Genomic DNA, 17,275 nt, shown 5'->3' on the forward strand with positions numbered 1-17,275 from the left:
TTGTCACACATTTCCCCCTGGCTATGAGAATGTCCTGGATGATAACCACATGGCTTTTCTCCCCCTGTACTGTCAAGCCTGTGGTTTAGGAAGGCCTTCCTGAGCACCATGTTTAAAGTAGCAGTCTCTCATGTGTCCATGGTCTGGATTCCTGGTCTGCTTGAGTTCACAGAGCACATCTATTAAATTTTCTTACCTATCCCTAGTAAAAGGTAAGCTTTGGAGGGGCATGGGTTTTTGTGTTTGCTGAATCCAGGGTCCATGTGACTGGAAGAACAGAACAAAACTTGAGATGTACTGAAAGTAGCATGAATGACCATGGACAGACTTGGCCGAGGGGTGAAAGAGCACCAAGATTAAGCCTGATGACATAGCTTGCAGTGCTAAGAAAGCCTGCCTTCCTGCTGTGTCAACAGTGGCAGAGAGGAAAGAGCCACTCCCATTATGAGGGCCCCACCCTGATGACCTCGTTCAACTTAATGACTTCCTGCTTCAGCTTCTGGACTCTGGCCTGTATGGTAAAGGCTCCCTCCATCCTGTAGCCACTATTAGGGGTGGTGGATCCTTTAAGAAGTAGAGGAGGACCTAGTGGATAGTTATTAGGGGACATGCTCAACCAAGAAGAAAATTCTAGGGATGGGGAGTAGATCTGGGAGGAGTGGAAGGTGAGTGTGATTGATAGACACTATGTATGCATGTATGAAATTTGTAATTAATAAAAAATTTTTAAAAAATATTCTGTGGTTATGGCACCAATGAGTACCTCATTTAACCTTGTACAGAAATTCTAAGTATTTTGAAATACTTAGGGTGAAAGTGACTTGGAGTTGGAAACCTGAGTTCCGTTCTGCTAATGACTTGTCTCAGTAGCCCCTCTGTAGAATAAGGAAACAGCACTGCTCACCAGATCAGAGACCAAGTCCGGGACTGGGGTGCTATAGGAGACTTGGCTGGCAACCCAAAAGCTGCTTAGTCCCTTTCTTCCCCACCTCAGTGGACATGTAGAATTAAATGCCTGTACTGGATTCCTTTGCCGCTGGGGGTGTTTTCATGTGACCTAAGTCAGGGAAATTTTGAGGCAAGATCTCACTGTATTAGCCCCTGGCTACCTTCAAATTCCTGGCTTTGGGGGCATGATGCTAGAAGCTAAAAACTCAGGGCTTTGCACATGCAAGGCAAATGCTCCATCACTAAACTAACCCTTTGCTTTTTTTAGTTTTATGTGCATGCGTGCATTGCCTGCACGTATATAAGTGCACCACATGTGTGCAATGCCCGTGGAGACCAGAGGTTGTCATTCCCTCGAACTGGAGTTAGGGACAGATTCAACAGAATCTGGGTCCTCTACAAAAGCAGATGGTGCTGTTAACCACACCTGGCTTGAAACACTTTTTGTTTATGTATTTGTCTTTTTGAGACAGGGTCTCCCTGTAGCCCCAGCTGTCCTGGAGCTCACTATGTAGACCAGGCTGGCCTTGAACTCACAGAGGTCCCTCTGCCTCTGCCTCCCAAGTGCTGGGATTAAATGTGTGCACCAGCATGCCCAGCGAAACACCTATTTCTTAAATCTGAAGTATCCCCTGAAGTTGTAGGAGAATATCAAATTGGAATCAGTGAGATGGTAAGACCTGATGTTTTTTGTTAGGGCTCAATAAATGTGACCATTGTAAAGGTCAACTGAGATAACCACCATAAACACTGTAAATTGCAGATACGGTTATCAAGAGAAGCTGTGTGTGTAGACTCATGACTACAGGGAACAAAATTGAGGAAGGACTGAAATTTGCTCTGAAATCTCTACATTTATGTGGGAGCCAGGCTTTCCAAGCCACCTCTAAGCTGATGGCTTAGCTTGGCATATTTTTAAGGCAGATCTCTTCCTAGACACTTAGGGTCCCTTTGGCAGCAGACCACTTCAAGGACACCCTGATGGCCTTTGCCAGACTTTCCTTAAACTGTACAGTGTTTTGGGGGTTTTTTGTATTTGCTCACTGCTCTGACAAAAACAACTTAAGGGCTTATTATTTTTATTTTATGTGTATTGCCTGCATGTATGTGAGTGTACCTGTGTCGTGCAGTGCTGCAGAGGTCAGAAGAGGGCTTCGAATTCCCCTGGAACTGGAGTTAAGGATGGTGCGTAGCCGCCATGTGGGTGCTGGGAATCGAACCTGGGTCCTCTGCAAGAGCAGTCAGTGCTCAACTGCTGAGCCATCTCTCCAGCCCCAGGTTTCCTTTCCTTTCCTTAGGTCTTTTTGAGACAGGGTTTCCCTGTAGCCGCAGTTGGCTTGGAGTTCATTATGTAGAGCAGGCTGGCCTCGAACTCACAGAGATCTGCCTGCCCCAACCTTGGTCTCCTTTTTTAAATTTAGGCTGGGACCCCAGCACATAAAATAGTGCTGCCTGCTTTTAGAGTGTCCAATGAATGCCTGTGCACACATATGCAGAGTCCAGATCAGAACATTGAGTGTCTTTGTCTATTCCCTGCCTTACTGGCTAGATACACTCTCTCCCCAATCTAGAAGCTCATCATTTGGTTTTAGCTAGCTAGTCAGCAAGTTATCTGCAATCTGCCTGTCTTCTGCCTCCCAATGCTGGAGTTGTAAGCATGCATAACCATGATGCCTGACTTTACATAGGTGGTGGGGATTTGAACTCAGGTCCTCATGCTTGTAGAACAAGTACTCTTATCTATTGAACCGTCTCTCCGGGCCCTAGGGTAGATCTTCCCCTTTAACTCAATCTGGAGACTCCAGCCAGCATGCCCAGAGGTTTGGCTTCTAGATTATTCTGGAACCTTTCCTTTTTCATAAATATTTTACCATTTTTATTTCATGTGTATGCATGTATTGCCTGCATGTATGTAAGTGCACCCATGCTGTGCAATGCCTGTGGAAGTCAGAAGAAGGCGTCAGATCCCCTGGAACTGCTGGAGTATGGGCAGTTGTTAGCTGCCACAAGGGTGCTGAGAATGGAACCTTGGACCTCTGCAAGAGCAGCCAGGGCTCTTAACCTCTGAACCATGTCTCCAGCCCCTGTTCTGAAGTTTTTCTAGTTAATACCACAGATGCTTCCACTGACATTTTTTTCACTTGTTGATGTCTCTTCCATCACCTCTGTTTTCTCTCTCAAACCTTTTCTTGGTACAGTTCTTACACGGTTAATCTCCTTTGTGGCTTATTTGGAGGAAACATGAAGAAGTAAGGAGATGAGGGAGGGAATGGGGATATATTGTAGCACAGTTGGTAGAGTGCTTGACTAGCATGCACCAAGCCCTCAGGTTGATCCCCAGTACCACATACACTATGTAGTTGGCACATGCCTGTAAATCTGACACCAGAGAGGTAGAAGCAGAAGATAAAGGTCTGCCTCAGCTACAGAGTTCAGTGAAAGCCAGGGATATGTGAGACTTTGTATCAGACAAAAGAAAAAGCCAAAATTTGACCACTCACTCAGAACTCAACCCCACTGAGAATTGTTTAATGTTATTGGAATTAAGATGGGGTTACATTTAGTATGGAATATTAGAACTCTCTATGAGTTCAAGACCAGCCGGGTCTACATAGTAAGTTTCTGACCAGCTGGGGTTACAGGAAGTCCCTGTCTCCAAAAGACCAAAAAAAAAAAAAAAAAAAAAAAAAAAAAATAGGGTTAAATTCAGTCTGGAGTGTTAGAACTCTTAGTAGCCACCAAAATCAAAAGGACATGAGAAGATGTAAGATGTTTCACTCCAGAAACAACTAAGTGCAGAAGGCAGTTAATGCAGGGAGTGATCTTTAGCATGTATAATCTCCAAATTGTAGGGAGTTCCATAATAAAGTAATTGAATTGTGCTGTTTACAATAGACCTTCAGTCCGAAGACAAAATGAAAGTGAAAGGATGAAACAATTTCCACACAAATAGTAATCAGAAGAGACCAGTGGTGAGTGCTGTGTGTGTCTAGGTCATGATTCTGGAAAGGGGAGAAAATCTTAAGGGAAAAAAGAGGATATTGGAAAACGTGATATGAAAGAAGGGGAACTTAGGGAGTGAAGAGGACTGACTGGTCAGCCCAGGTGTGGCAGGACACGGAGGAAGAGGCACATCGGAGTACTCTGGACTGGACAGATAGCTCAGTGGTCAAGAGTATTAATTAGCTGGAGGCAGGCGTGGTGGCGCACGCCTTTAATCCCAGCAGTTAGGAGGCAGAGGCAGGCACAGGTCTCTGTGAGTTGAGGCCAGCCTGGTCTACATAGCTCCAGGTCAGCTGGGGCTACAGGGAGACCCTGTCTCAAAAAAAAAAAACAAAACAAAACAAAAAAAACAAGTATTAGCTGGTTTGATCTGTAACTCCAGTTCCAGAAGAATCCAGCACCCTCTTCTGAGTTCCCTGGGCATTGCACCACACAGGTGTGCTTACACACATGAAGGCAATACACTCATACAATAAAATAAAAATAATTTTTTTTTAAATTAGCCAGGCGTGGTGGTACATGCCTTTAATCCCAGCACTTGGGAGGCAGAGGCATGTGGATCTGTGAGTTCAAGGCCAGCCTGGGTCTACATAGTGAGTTCCAGGACAGCTGGGACTATAGGAAGACCCTGTCTCAAAAAGACCAAAAAAAAATTTTTTTTTTAATTTAGAATAAAGTATATTGATAGCTGAGTGAAAGTGTCGTAGTGAAACCCCTCACTTTATATGCTGCCTTTAAAAATTATTAACTGTTGTGGTTTTGGCTTTTGTCTGTTTGAGACGGGGTCTCCTGTAGCCCCTTGCTGGCTTGGGACTCGCTATGTAATAGAGGCTGATCTTGAACTCCTGATCTTCCTGCCTCTACCCAAATTCTGGGATTACACTGAAGTGCTCCTCTTACACTCATGTGGCCTCACACTTGACTTTGATTTGTTTGTGGCAGTGTCTCTAGCTTAGGCTGCCTGGAACTCACTATGTATCCCAAGTCTGTTTCCTAAGGTCTGTGATTCTCCTGTCACAAGGGAAGACTACCCCTGATGTGTATTGCAATGTTGAGCCAGTTAAAATGAGACAAAGCATTTTTTAAAATATTTATTTTTATTTTATGTGTATGAGTGTATTGCCTGCATGTATGTAAGTGCACCTGTGTTGTGCAATGCCGCGGAAGTCAGAAGAGGGTGTCAGATTTCCCTGGAACTGGAGTTAAGGACAGTTCATAGCTGCCATATGGGTGCTGGGATTTGAACCCAGGTCCTCTGCAAGAGCAGTCAGTTCTTAACTGCTGAGCCATCTCTCTAGCCAAAACATTTTTAAGTAAAGATGTTTATAACATTGACTGTTTAAGTGATTCAGGGGAGGCGCATGTGCCACAGCATATCTGTGGAGGTCAAAAGACAGCTTCTTTCTTTCTATCGTGTGTGGGTTCCAGAGATCATGCTTAGGCTTGGCAACCTGGGCCATTACTCGCCCTGCCACTTGGCCATCTCACTGTGTATGCAAGTGTGTGTGCATGTGCGTATGCTATACTATGTGTATATGTGTATATACAATATATATCATCTCTGAATTCAAATACTGAACAGTTTCCAGGCTCAGACCCAGGCAAACATGGTAACCTTGGGAAGTGAGGCTTAAGCTCAGGATTGCTATGGAGACCAGGCTGGCCCTGAACTCACAGAGATCTGCTTGTGCCACCACACCCGGTGGATATGTTCATCTCTTGGGGCCACTGAGAGCCCTGAGTCCTGACCTGAAGCAGGAAAGATTTAGATAGAGCTTCATTAAATATGACAACCCTTGTAAACTACCCCATGCTTTGTGAGGGACCTTCATGAACATTCTATACTGGTCATTAAATTGACACTTTAACATGGGTTACCACCTGACCAGGGTTTAGCCGAGGAGAAGAGAATCTGCTGAACTTGAATGAAGGGGTTCCTGGATTGCTAGTGCCCTCAGGCACCTAGCTAAAGCAAATAAAAGTTACTGGAGGAAAATAACCAGGCTTACATTGTCTCAACAAATATTTTCCTAAATGCCAGATAGAGCACCTATTTAATAATAAGGTCAGGACATGCTCTAGGAGAAAACAAGAACTGGGACCAGTAGAAAAAGATCCCGGGAATCTAAGACCAAAATACCGTGTACAGAAAGTGTGAAGCTGCCTGCTGCTTACACATTCCTGGAAAAAAAGAGCACCTAGGAAATTGTGGAAGGTGTATGATCTGCATCGTGTTCACCCCTCCTAACATATTGAAGTCTTACTCTCAGCAACTCAGAATGTGACAGTATTTAGGGGAAAATGAGCCAGATAGACATCTGAAACAAAAAAATACAATATCCAAGGAAAATCAATGGACAAGTGTAAAGGCTGACTAAACACAGCTGACAGTAAAATTAGTTAACAGAAATTGCATAGGACAATGTCAGCCAACCTCTTTATCTTGAGGTAGGGAGGTTACTTTCACAGAAATAGCATTTGCTGACATGCAGAGGATAGGTACTTAAAAGACCCTAAAACACTAGAAAACTCTTAGAATTGACACATTCAGCCAGACTAGCTGGCCAGTTAGCTCTGTGAATCTCCTGTCTCTTCCTGCAGGTGCTGGGAGTACTGGCCCATGCTGCTGCATTCAGGTTTGTTTTTTGAGACAGGGTCTCCTTGTAGCCTCAGCTAGCCTAGAACTCACTATGTAGACCAGGCTGGCCTGGAACTCACAGAGATCCACCTGCCTCTGCCTCCCAAGTGCTGGGATTAAAGGTGCATGCCACCACACCTGGCCTGTACTCAGGTTTTTATGCTGGAGATTCAAATCCTTGTGCAACAGCTGCTTTATCGAAATCAGTATGAAGGTTTCCCAAAACACTAAAACTAGAACTACCAAATGGCCCACCTCTACAACTCCTGAGTATATACTGGAAAGAATCCAAGTCAATATCCCACAGAGACACCTGCACATCCGTGTTTACTGCAGAACTGTTCACAGCAACCTAATTATGGAACCAGCCTAGGGGACCATCAGCAGATGAATGGATACAAAAACTTGGGTATTTATACACAGTGGAGTTTCATTGAGCCCTAAAGAAGTAATGAGTGTTTTGCCTGCATGTAAGTGTACCAAGTACATGTAATGCCCCCGGAGGCCAGAAGAGGGTGTCTGATGCCCTGGAACTGGGGTTATGGGCTGTTCATGTGGGTACTGGGACCTGAATATGGGTCCTCTGCAAGGCCAGTACTGCTCCTAACTGCTGAGCCGCTTCTCCAGCCCTTTGCCTTTTTTAATTTTAATTTTTAAAAAATATTATTTTTGTTTTATGTGTATGCGTGTATTGCCTGCATGTATGTAAGCGCACCCGTGTTGTGCAATGCCTGCAGAAGACAGAAGAGGCCGTCAGATCCCCTGGAACTGGAATTTCGGAAAGTAGTTAGCTTCCATGTGGGTTTTTGAAAGAGCAGTCAGTGTTCTTAACCACTGAGCCATCTCTCCAGCCCTTTCTTTAAAATTAATTTGAACTCACTATGTAGCTCAGACTGAACTGGAACTCCCTTACCCTCCTGCCTCCACTTCTCATGTACTGGAATTTTAGGCATGTGCCACTATGTCCAACTCTTGGCCTATTTAAAATAAAAAACAAAAAACTTTTTTTAAACTTACAGGACTGGAGAGACAGCTCAGTGGTTAGGAGCACTGGCTATTCTCGCAGAGGACCCAAGTTTGAATCCCAGCATCCACATGGGAGCTAACTTCATTTCCAGAGGATCTGACACCCTCTTCCTACCTGCGGTCACTGTACAACATGGGTGCACTTACATACATGTAGGCATAATACACACAAAATAAAAAACAAATAAAATAACTCGCCGGGCGTGGTGGCGCACACCTTTAATCCCAGCACTTGGGAGGCAGAGGCAGGCGGGTCTCTGTGAGTTCAAGGCCAGCCTGGTCTACATAGTGAGTTCCAGGACAGCTGGGGCTACAGGGAGACCCTGTCTCAAAAAGACCAAAAAAAAAAAAAATTCATGTGAGGTCCTGGAGAGGTGGCTTAGTGGTTAAGAGCACTGGCTGCTCTTGCAGAGGACCCAGGTCCTGTTTATTTTGGTGTGTGTGAATATTTCCTTTGCATGTATTTTTGTGCACCATGTGTGCCTGTTACCTGCTGTGCTGGATAGCTTTAGTGTCAACTTGACACACCTGGGTTGAGGGAGCCTCAATTGGGGAATTTCCTCTATTGGACTGGCCTGTGGCCATGTCTGAGGAGCATCTTCTTGATGAGTGATGTGGGAGGGCCCAGCCCACTGTGGGTGGTGCCACCCCTGGGCAGGTATGCCTGTGTTGCATAAGAAAGCAGGCTGAGCAGGGGCCATGGGAGCAAGTCAGTAAGCAGCATTCCTCCATGGCCTGTGCTCCAGCTCCTGCCTCCAGGTTCCTGCCCTGAGTTCCTACCTTGGGCTCCCTGATGAACTGTGACCTGGGAGATGTAAGATAAATAAACCCTTTCCTCCCTAAGTTGGTAGTGGTCAGAATGTTTTGTCACAGCAATGAAGAACAAACTAGGACACCTGCCAAGGCCCTCTTAAGGGGACTTTGGATCTCCTAGAACTGGGGGTCCAAAGCTGCTATGTGGGTGCTGGGAACTGAACCCTGGTCCTGTAAGAGCATCAAGTACTCTTAATCTTGGAACCATTTCTCTAGCCCCAAGACTTTAATTTTTTTTTACATTTATTTGTGTGTGTGCACACGTGCACACACATGGTATTCATTTGGAGGTCAGAGGACAACTTGTGGGAGTCCTCTCCTTCCACCGTGTGGGTTCCAGGGATTGAACTCAGGTTGTCATGCTTGGTAGCAAGGACATTTACTGCTTACCCATCTTTACATTTTTTATGTGTATGTATGTAAATGTATGCAGGTGCCTGAGGAGGCCTAGGTAGTTGTGAGTTACCTGATGTGGGTGCTGGGAATTGAACTCGGGTCCTCTAGAAGGACAGCAAGCCTTCCTAACCACTGAGCCCTCTCTCCAGTTCCTCTGTTTTGATGTTTCTTTATCTTGAAATAATTTCAAACTGAGAATCTGTAGAAATAGATAAAAGAATTTATGTCTGGTGGGGCTGTAGAGATGGCTCAGTGGTTAAGAGCACTGACTGCTCTTGCAGAGGACCCGGGGTCAATTCCCAGCACCCACATGGTGGCTACAAACCATCCTTAACTCCAGTTCCAGGGGAATCTGAAGCCTTCTGACCTCCATGGCATTGCATGACACAGGTGCACTCACATACATGCAGGCAATACACATAAAATAAAAATAAAAAAGCCAGGCGTGGTGGCGCATGCCTATAGTCCCAGCACTTGGGAGGCAGAGGCAGATGGATCTCTGTGAGTTCAAGGCCAGTCTGGTCTACATAGTGAGTTCCAGGACAGGTGGGGCTACAGGGAGACCCTGTCTCAAAAAAAAAAGAATTTATGTCTGGCTGCCTTTGGCCACATAGTGGTATCTTATCCCCAAACTTAGTCTGCTCTTAACTTAGATTGACCAGTTAATATTACACTAAAAATGTTTCTTGTAACTGTGTTCATGTGTTGTCTGTGTACCTTTTTATGACTCCTCATCTCAACACAGATTGTCTCCAATTTAACCCTGGTTCTGCTTTATATACATGAGTATTGCCTGCATGAAGGTAAGTGCACACATGTTGTGCAATGTTTTGGAGGCCAGAAGAGGGCCTTAGATCCTTAAGAGTTACCCGACAGTTGTTAGCCGACATGTAGGTGTTGGGAATTGAACCTGGGCCCTCTGCAAGAGAAGCCAGTACTCTTAACCAGTGAACCATCTCTCCAGCTCCCTACTTTATCTTTATGGTGGTATGTAAAGGATTCACATTCAGTACATTGAGTTTTGATCTTTTCCCAGGCTAGTGATATGCAATATGATACTTCTTGTGATGCTGATCTGAAACCAGCCACATAGTCATAACGAATGAACAGTAGACAGGACAGTGTTCTTTGCTGCTTAGTAGGCTAGGTGTGGTGAATGTGTTTATTTTTTTTATTTAATTTTTTGGAGACAGAATCTCACTGTGTAGACCAGGCTGGCCTTGCCTCTGCCTCCTGAGTGCTGAGATGTGAGCCACCATGACTGACTTGAATGCATTTTCAACGTAGTATTTTCTTTTTAAAAAACGCCTTATCAAGCCAAGTGTAGTGGTGCACACCTTTAATCCTAGCACTCAGGAGGCAGAGGCAGGCAGTCTGCATAGCAAGTTCCAGGCCTGCTGGGGCAATAGACTGTTTAAAAAAGATCCTGCAATTTTTTTTTTTTAATCATTATTGTGTGTTGGAGGTGTGTGTGTGTGTGCCACAGGATGTATGTAGAGGTCAGAGGACAACTTTGTGGAGTCACTTCTCTCCTCTACCTTTACATAGTCTGAGGATTGAACTCAGGTTTCCAGGCTTGCATGTGCCATTACTTGCTGAGCCATCTTGCCAGCCCAGTAATATGTTCAACATACAAGGAGATTATCAGAATACAATTAACTTGTTCCTTAAAAGTCAATGGTACTGTCCTACAAAACCACAATGTGACTACCAAGCTCAAAAAAGTGACTTGGGGAGGGTTGGAGATATGGCTTAGTAGTTCAGAGCACTGGACTTGCAGAGGACCTGGGTTCAATTCCCAGCACCCACATGGCGACTAATTCTAGTTGCAGGGGATCAGATGCCCTCTTCTGATCTCCACAGGCATTGCACAGCTCGGGTGCATTTATATACATACACTAATATACATAAAAAATAAAAATAATAGCTGGGTATGGTGGCACATGACTTTAATCCCAGCATTCGGGAGGCAGAGGCACGCGGATTCTGAGTTTGAGGCCAGCCTGGTCTCCGCAGTGAATCCAGGTCAGCTGGGGCTAAAGGGAGACCCTATCTCAAATAAATAAATAAACAAACTAACATATTTTAAGTGACTTTAGGCCACCACACCTAGCTTTGTGTCAGCTTTTACTCGGGTTGCAGGGCTCTAACTCTGGTCCTCATGCTTGTGGACAGTCACTTTACTGACGTGACTTTCTCCCCCGACTCTTCAGCTTTGCTCTTTTTCCCTCGGGATTTTAGCTCCCCATAGTCTTTTGTAGTCCTTACGAACATGGGTGGTAGGCTTTTTCCACTTCTCTGAAGAATTATCGGCATTTTGACATGGATTACTTTGGATATGTAAATTACCTTGGATAGTGTGGACATTTTGACAATATTTTTTCAACCAGTGTCTTTTGTGTGTGTGCCCTTCAATTTCTTTCATCAGTAGCTGATAGTTTTTGTTGTAGTGTTCTATCAATTCCGTGGTTAAATTTATTCTTAGATATTTTTTGGTAGCAACTGTAAAATGGCATTGCTTTCTTGATTTCTTTTGCAGAGGGGTTATGATTGGTGCATAATCTTGTATTCTGCAGATTGCTGAATTCATTTATCAGCTCTGGCAGGTTTTTAAATGTTTTTAATTATGTAGATGTGCGTCTGTGAGTGCAGTGGCTCTCAGAAGCCAGAAGAGGGCATCAGATCCCCTGCATCTGAAATTAAAGCAGTTGTGAGCCCTCTGACCTGGGTGCTGGGAACAGAACTCGGGTCCTGGTAGAGCAGCTCTTAACCATTGAGCCATCTCTCCAGCCCAGTTCTAACAGGTTTTTGGTGGAGTCTTGAACTTTTGCTATGTATAAGATCATGTCATCTGCAAACCAGGATTAACTTGGATTCTTCCTTTCCAATTTTGATGCCCTTCCTTTCTTTTTCTCTTGCTTAATCACTGTGGCAAAGAGCTCTAGTACTGTGCTGTCAATTTTTAAAAAATATTTTATTTATTATTTTTATTTTATGTGTATGAGTGTATTGCCTGCTTATAAACACCCATGTCGTGCAATGCCACAGAGGTCAGAAGAGGGCTTCGGATTCCCCTCAGCTGAGACTGCTCATGTTTATTTTAAATTATGGCAAGCTGACATTTAAAATTGACAGCACACGTGGGGCTGAAGAAATGGCTTAGTGGTTAAGAGCACTGACTGCTCTCGCAGAGGACCCAGGTTCGATTCCCAACACCCACATGGCGGCTAGGAACCATCTTTAACTCCAGTTCCAGGGGAATCCGAAGCTCTCTCCTGACCTCCGTGGCATTGCATGACACAGGTGCACTCGCATACATGCAGGCAGTACACTCATACACATAAAATAAAAAATTAAGCTCGGTGTGGTGGCACACGCCTTTAATCCCAGCACTGGGGAGACAGATCTTTGTGAGTTCAAGGCCAGCCCGGTCTACATAGTGAGTTCAGGTCAGCTGGGACTACAGGGAGACCCTGTCTCAAAAAGACAAAAATAAATAATAATAATAAATAAAATATTTTTTAAAAAAAGAAAAGATATACTAAACAACCAGAAAACAACTAACAAAAATATAAGTAGGTTGTCTGTCAGTAATAACCTTGAATTCAAATGGATTAAATTCACTAATTGAAAGTGATAAGACTGCTGAATGGATTTATAAAAACAAGACCCAGCTATAACTTCCTAACAAACTTACTGGCTACATAGTGAGGCCACTTGGGCTACATGTGATCCTGTCTCAAAAAAACAAACAAAAAGCCCTACCAAACAAATGAAAGGAAGGCTGGGCCTGGTGGTGCATGCCTTTAATCCCAGCACTTGGGAGACAGAGGCATTCAGATATCTGTGAGATTGAGGCCAGGCTGGGCTACACAGTGAGACCCTGGTTTAAAAAAAAAAACAAGGGACTGGAGAGATGTCTCAGCAGTTAAGAACACTGGCTGTTCTTGCAGAAGACCCAGGTTCAAATCCCAGCACCCACATGACAGCTAACAACTGTTCATAATTCCAGTCCCAGGGAATCCAACAGCCTCTTCTGACCTTCTGACCTTCGCAGGTATTGCACGACATCGGTGGACTTACCTACATGCAGGCGATACATAAAATAAAAAAATAAAAATAAAAAAAACAAGAAGGGGGGAGGGAGAGGGAGGAGGGAAGGAAGGAACTCAATTCACTGTCAAGGACACAACTAAAAGTGAAGGGATTCAGAAAATATCCTATGCCCTGCACTCCATCGGGACCCTGCGTCTTTCCGGGGTGCCTGCCTTCTCAGCCACTCCAGTTGAAGCGTAATTACTTTTTCTATGTTACGGTCTCTCTTTATTGGAGCAGGGCAAGCAATAGGAAACTTTGGCCACTTGCTCACCTCATTCCCCTGAAATACTATGTATTTTTGGTGCTCAAGTTGTTACATATAACATGGGGGCACCTTTAGTCCTGCTTCTGTATTCTTTAGACATGTCCCCATCAGTCCTTGAGCAGACCAGGATATGATGTTCAAAATGTAGTCTGAACTTTCCCTGCCTTGGGACCAGTCACTTTCCTATGGAACCCTTATGTCTTTTAATGGAGAATGACATTCAGAATCACATATGGACTTTCGGTGTGCCCACTGCTATGTCAGTGTTGGGGCTAGGCTTTCCTAGGGGAAGAGTTTACAGATGTACGCATGTATATATATATATATATCATACATATGCATGTTACACACACCTATGTATATTTTGATATTTGTATTGAAAAAAAAACACATTAGGGGCTGGAGAGATGGCTCAGTGGTTAAGAGCACTGACTGCTCTTGCAGAGGACTTGAGTTCAATTCCCAGCACCCACATGGCGGCTACGAATCGTCCTTAACTCCAGTTCCAGGGGAATCTGAAGCCCTCTTCTGACCTCCACAGCATTGCACATACATGGCAGGCAATATATTCATACACATAAAAAATAAAATAATAAATAAAATATTTTTTTAAATCCCATTTATCTACGTACCCACAATTCCAATCCAACACCACATGATTCATCCCTCTCCAGCCATCCAGGAATCTTTCAGCATGTGGGAGTCTGTGGATTACTGTGTAGACTAGGGGGTGAGAGAAGCCTCTCGGACCCTGACTTAGGGATTCCGTGGTATCATTTCAGCCCTTCTGGTACATTGAAAATTTGCTTTATGCTTTACTAGCAAATTGTCAGGGGTTTTTTTTTGGTGTTTTTGAGACAGGGTCTTCCTGTAGTCCCAGCTGTCCTGGAACTCACTATGTAGACCAGGCTGGCCTAGAACTCACAGGGATCCACCTGCCTCTGCCTCCCGAGTGCTGGGATTAAAGGCATGCGCCATGACACCCGGCATTGTCAGTTGTTTTTACCAGGATGGCTGGCCAATATAAAATTGTCAGCAACACCCTTTTAAGTTGAAACAAATAATATTTTTATGCATTTGGTGAAAAGGTATTTGGGTAATCCTTTAGGTATTATCTTCTAAATTTTGACTGTATCAGGTTTAGCTGTAGCTGTTCATAAATTTCCAACTCCAGGCACTAAGGAGATGCTTCAGGGGTAAAGCATAAAGACTGGAGTGTAGATCCCAGTAGCCATGTAGATGCTGAGTGCACTTGGAGGCCTGCTTGTAATCCCAGTGCAGAAGGCTGGAACGAGCTGGCTAGCCAGGCTAGCAGAAGCGGTGAGTTCTAGGTTCAACAAGACACCTTACCTTGCCTCAATATACAAGGTGGAGAGAGATCAAGGAAGACACCCAAAGATGGCAGCCTTGGCCCCCACATACACATGCACACATCTGTACTTGCACCTGCAGAAACATGTACCTCTGTATGTATACATACATGTGTATGTACCATACACATGTAAAAAAGTTTCCAATTCCAAATAATCAGTGAACCACCTTCAATATACCTAATAAGCAAAGGATGTGGGAAAAAAGGGTAAACGTAGTGGAAATTCTCATTTTAAAAAGGAGACACATGCAGCTATCATTAACCTATATCAGTGTTTCTCAAACTGATATGCACACGAACCACCTAGAGATCTTGTCACATGCTGTGCCTAATGCAAGACCTGAACTGGGGCTGGGATGTGCATGCCTAACAGGTCAGGTGATGCAATGCTGCCATCTGAGGTTCTGCTGGGAGTTGCAAGAGTTCTAGAGTTTTTTGTCTTTATTCTGGTCAGGGAGATTTTAAAAACTGCTATAGCCGGCAAACCCTGGAGGTGTTTTGAAACTTTATTATTTTTCTTTCATTAGCAAACATACAAATAGAAAGATATCGTGGACCGCAACTGCAAATGGCATTTCCCAGTGTTACAGCGTTCCTTACCTATAAACTTGTTCCTACAGTTTGTTAAAGCAAACCCAGCTGACATTTCAGCATGCACATCTACCAGATAAGGATCGACAAATAGAAAAAAGAATCATAGTGTCAATACCACACAAAATTAACAGTCTATGTAACACAAAAATAGCAGTTCCTTGAAATCACCTCATAGCATACATCAGTACACTCATTTTCCAAACCCCTTCCCAGGCTGTAGTTTCCTGATCCATCCCCCTGGGGTCTGGGACTTCCTCAGAGACTGAGCACACAGGTACAGTCCTCCTAGAATCAAATTTTATGGCTTGCCAATTTCGTTTCTGGGACTGTTAACCAGTAAGCAGTGGCAAAAGGTTTAGAGCCATGCCTTTGAATCAGCTCCATCTCCTTGGGGTCTGCTTGATCCCAGCCTTGGGACTAGGACAGGAAGCAACAGACAGGCTATAAGACCCATCTCTGACCTTGATGCAGTTATGTGAATGGGGCTGCTCCCGGAGAGGCCTGTGGGATCACATTCCCGCTTCAAACTCCTCCGCTTTCCCAGATACTTCCTTCCCCAATGCCGGCACCTCACATTTTGTTGTTTGTTTCTGAGATAGGCTCACTGTGTAGCCCTGCTGGCCTGGAACTCTGTAGACCAGGCTGACCTTGAACTCAAAGATCCACTGGCTTCTGCCTAAATGCTTGGATTAAAGGTGAGTGCCATGATGCCCAACTCTACCTCCTGTTTTCAGTTGGTCTAGTACTTGGCTGTTTGACTTATCAAGATGTGTGGTCCTCTGTCTTTCCAGTCTGAGGTTATAGACACAATGGGCTTCCTTTAATGAAGAGATAGACAGAAGCGTGTTCCGCTCCACAGGTCCCAGGCTTGCCAGGAGTTTGCCTCTATCACAGCCTGTCTGTGAAACCCACAAGATGTAGCCAGCACATTTAGTCTCCACATTGCCCCACCACGTTTCAAGCCTCGGAGTCCTCTCGTCTCAAGAGATGACAGTCAGCTTCCTACCAGCTTCACAACCAAACATCAGGGCTGCTAAGTACTTGACCTGGGGAGAGGGAGCATCCAGCCCTGCGTAGCTAGTACCACATATAGGAGAGCTGTCTGTGTTGTGCTTGGTTCCCAGATTCAAGATTCTGTTAGGGCTCTTCTGGCTGTGTGGGACAGGATTCAAAGTCAAAATCCTTCTACAAAGGGACATTGATAGGAAGGATGTGGGCGTCTCCTCCAGTGACCAGGACTCCTGAATTCCGGAAAAGCAGGAGGGAGATGGGCTTCCTCTCTGGTCTTGCCTCTCCCTGCTCTTCTGGTAGGTTCCTTCTGCCCCCCCGCAGGTCCCTGAGAAGCTAACCACACATTACAAGCTGTCACCTGCTTTCCTTCTCCCACCCATCCGTCAGATACAGTGTGCATGGAGTCATCATGACCTGGTTTCAGATACTGTACCTCCCAGAATTAAGCTTGAGTGAGAAACTGAGCTGGGTCCCTGGGATTTGGTGACTTGGTAGGAGATGTCACAGTGGCGGTGGAGGACGCCAGAGCGAGAGGCCAGGAAAGGACAGCGATAAATACCTCTTTTCCAGGGGAGGGATGGACCTGGAGTCCCGGGAGGAGCTTGGGATGGCAGGTGCCTGAGCATGAGGGCAGGGACCAGCACACTGGATGTGGGGCTGAGGATGAAGACCTGCTGGCCCTGCTGTTGGTCTGGACTGGTCTCCCTCCATTCCCCTAAGGATCCCACCCCTTCTAGAGTCATACCTAGACTTTAAGACCCAAAGCCCTGCCATTGGCTGCACCTCTGGATGAGGCTCGAGCTCTAGCCGGTCTCACTTAGGATTGGGGTGAAAGCTGAGCTGGGGGGCTTCAGACCTTGCTCGGGGAAGTCCTGATCTTCTTCCAGTCCCTCTTTCACCCAGGGAGCCCCTGCAGTGTCCCCTTACTCAGATGTGATCCAGACCCCAACTTCCTTTAGGAAGGCTCCAGGGATAGGAGGTGAGAGGTGGAGGATAGTGGGCAGAGCATGTTACCTGTGGGCAGCTCCCCAGACCAAGGGCTCCCTCACTCTGGGGGCCTGCTCCAGTACTAAACCAGAGCTCAGGGCAGCCTCCAGGAGTGACTCATCTC

Source organism: Nannospalax galili, unplaced genomic scaffold, assembly GCF_000622305.1.
Source record: "Nannospalax galili isolate Female #2095 unplaced genomic scaffold, S.galili_v1.0 scaffold1480, whole genome shotgun sequence".
Taxonomy (NCBI): Eukaryota; Metazoa; Chordata; class Mammalia; order Rodentia; family Spalacidae; genus Nannospalax; species Nannospalax galili.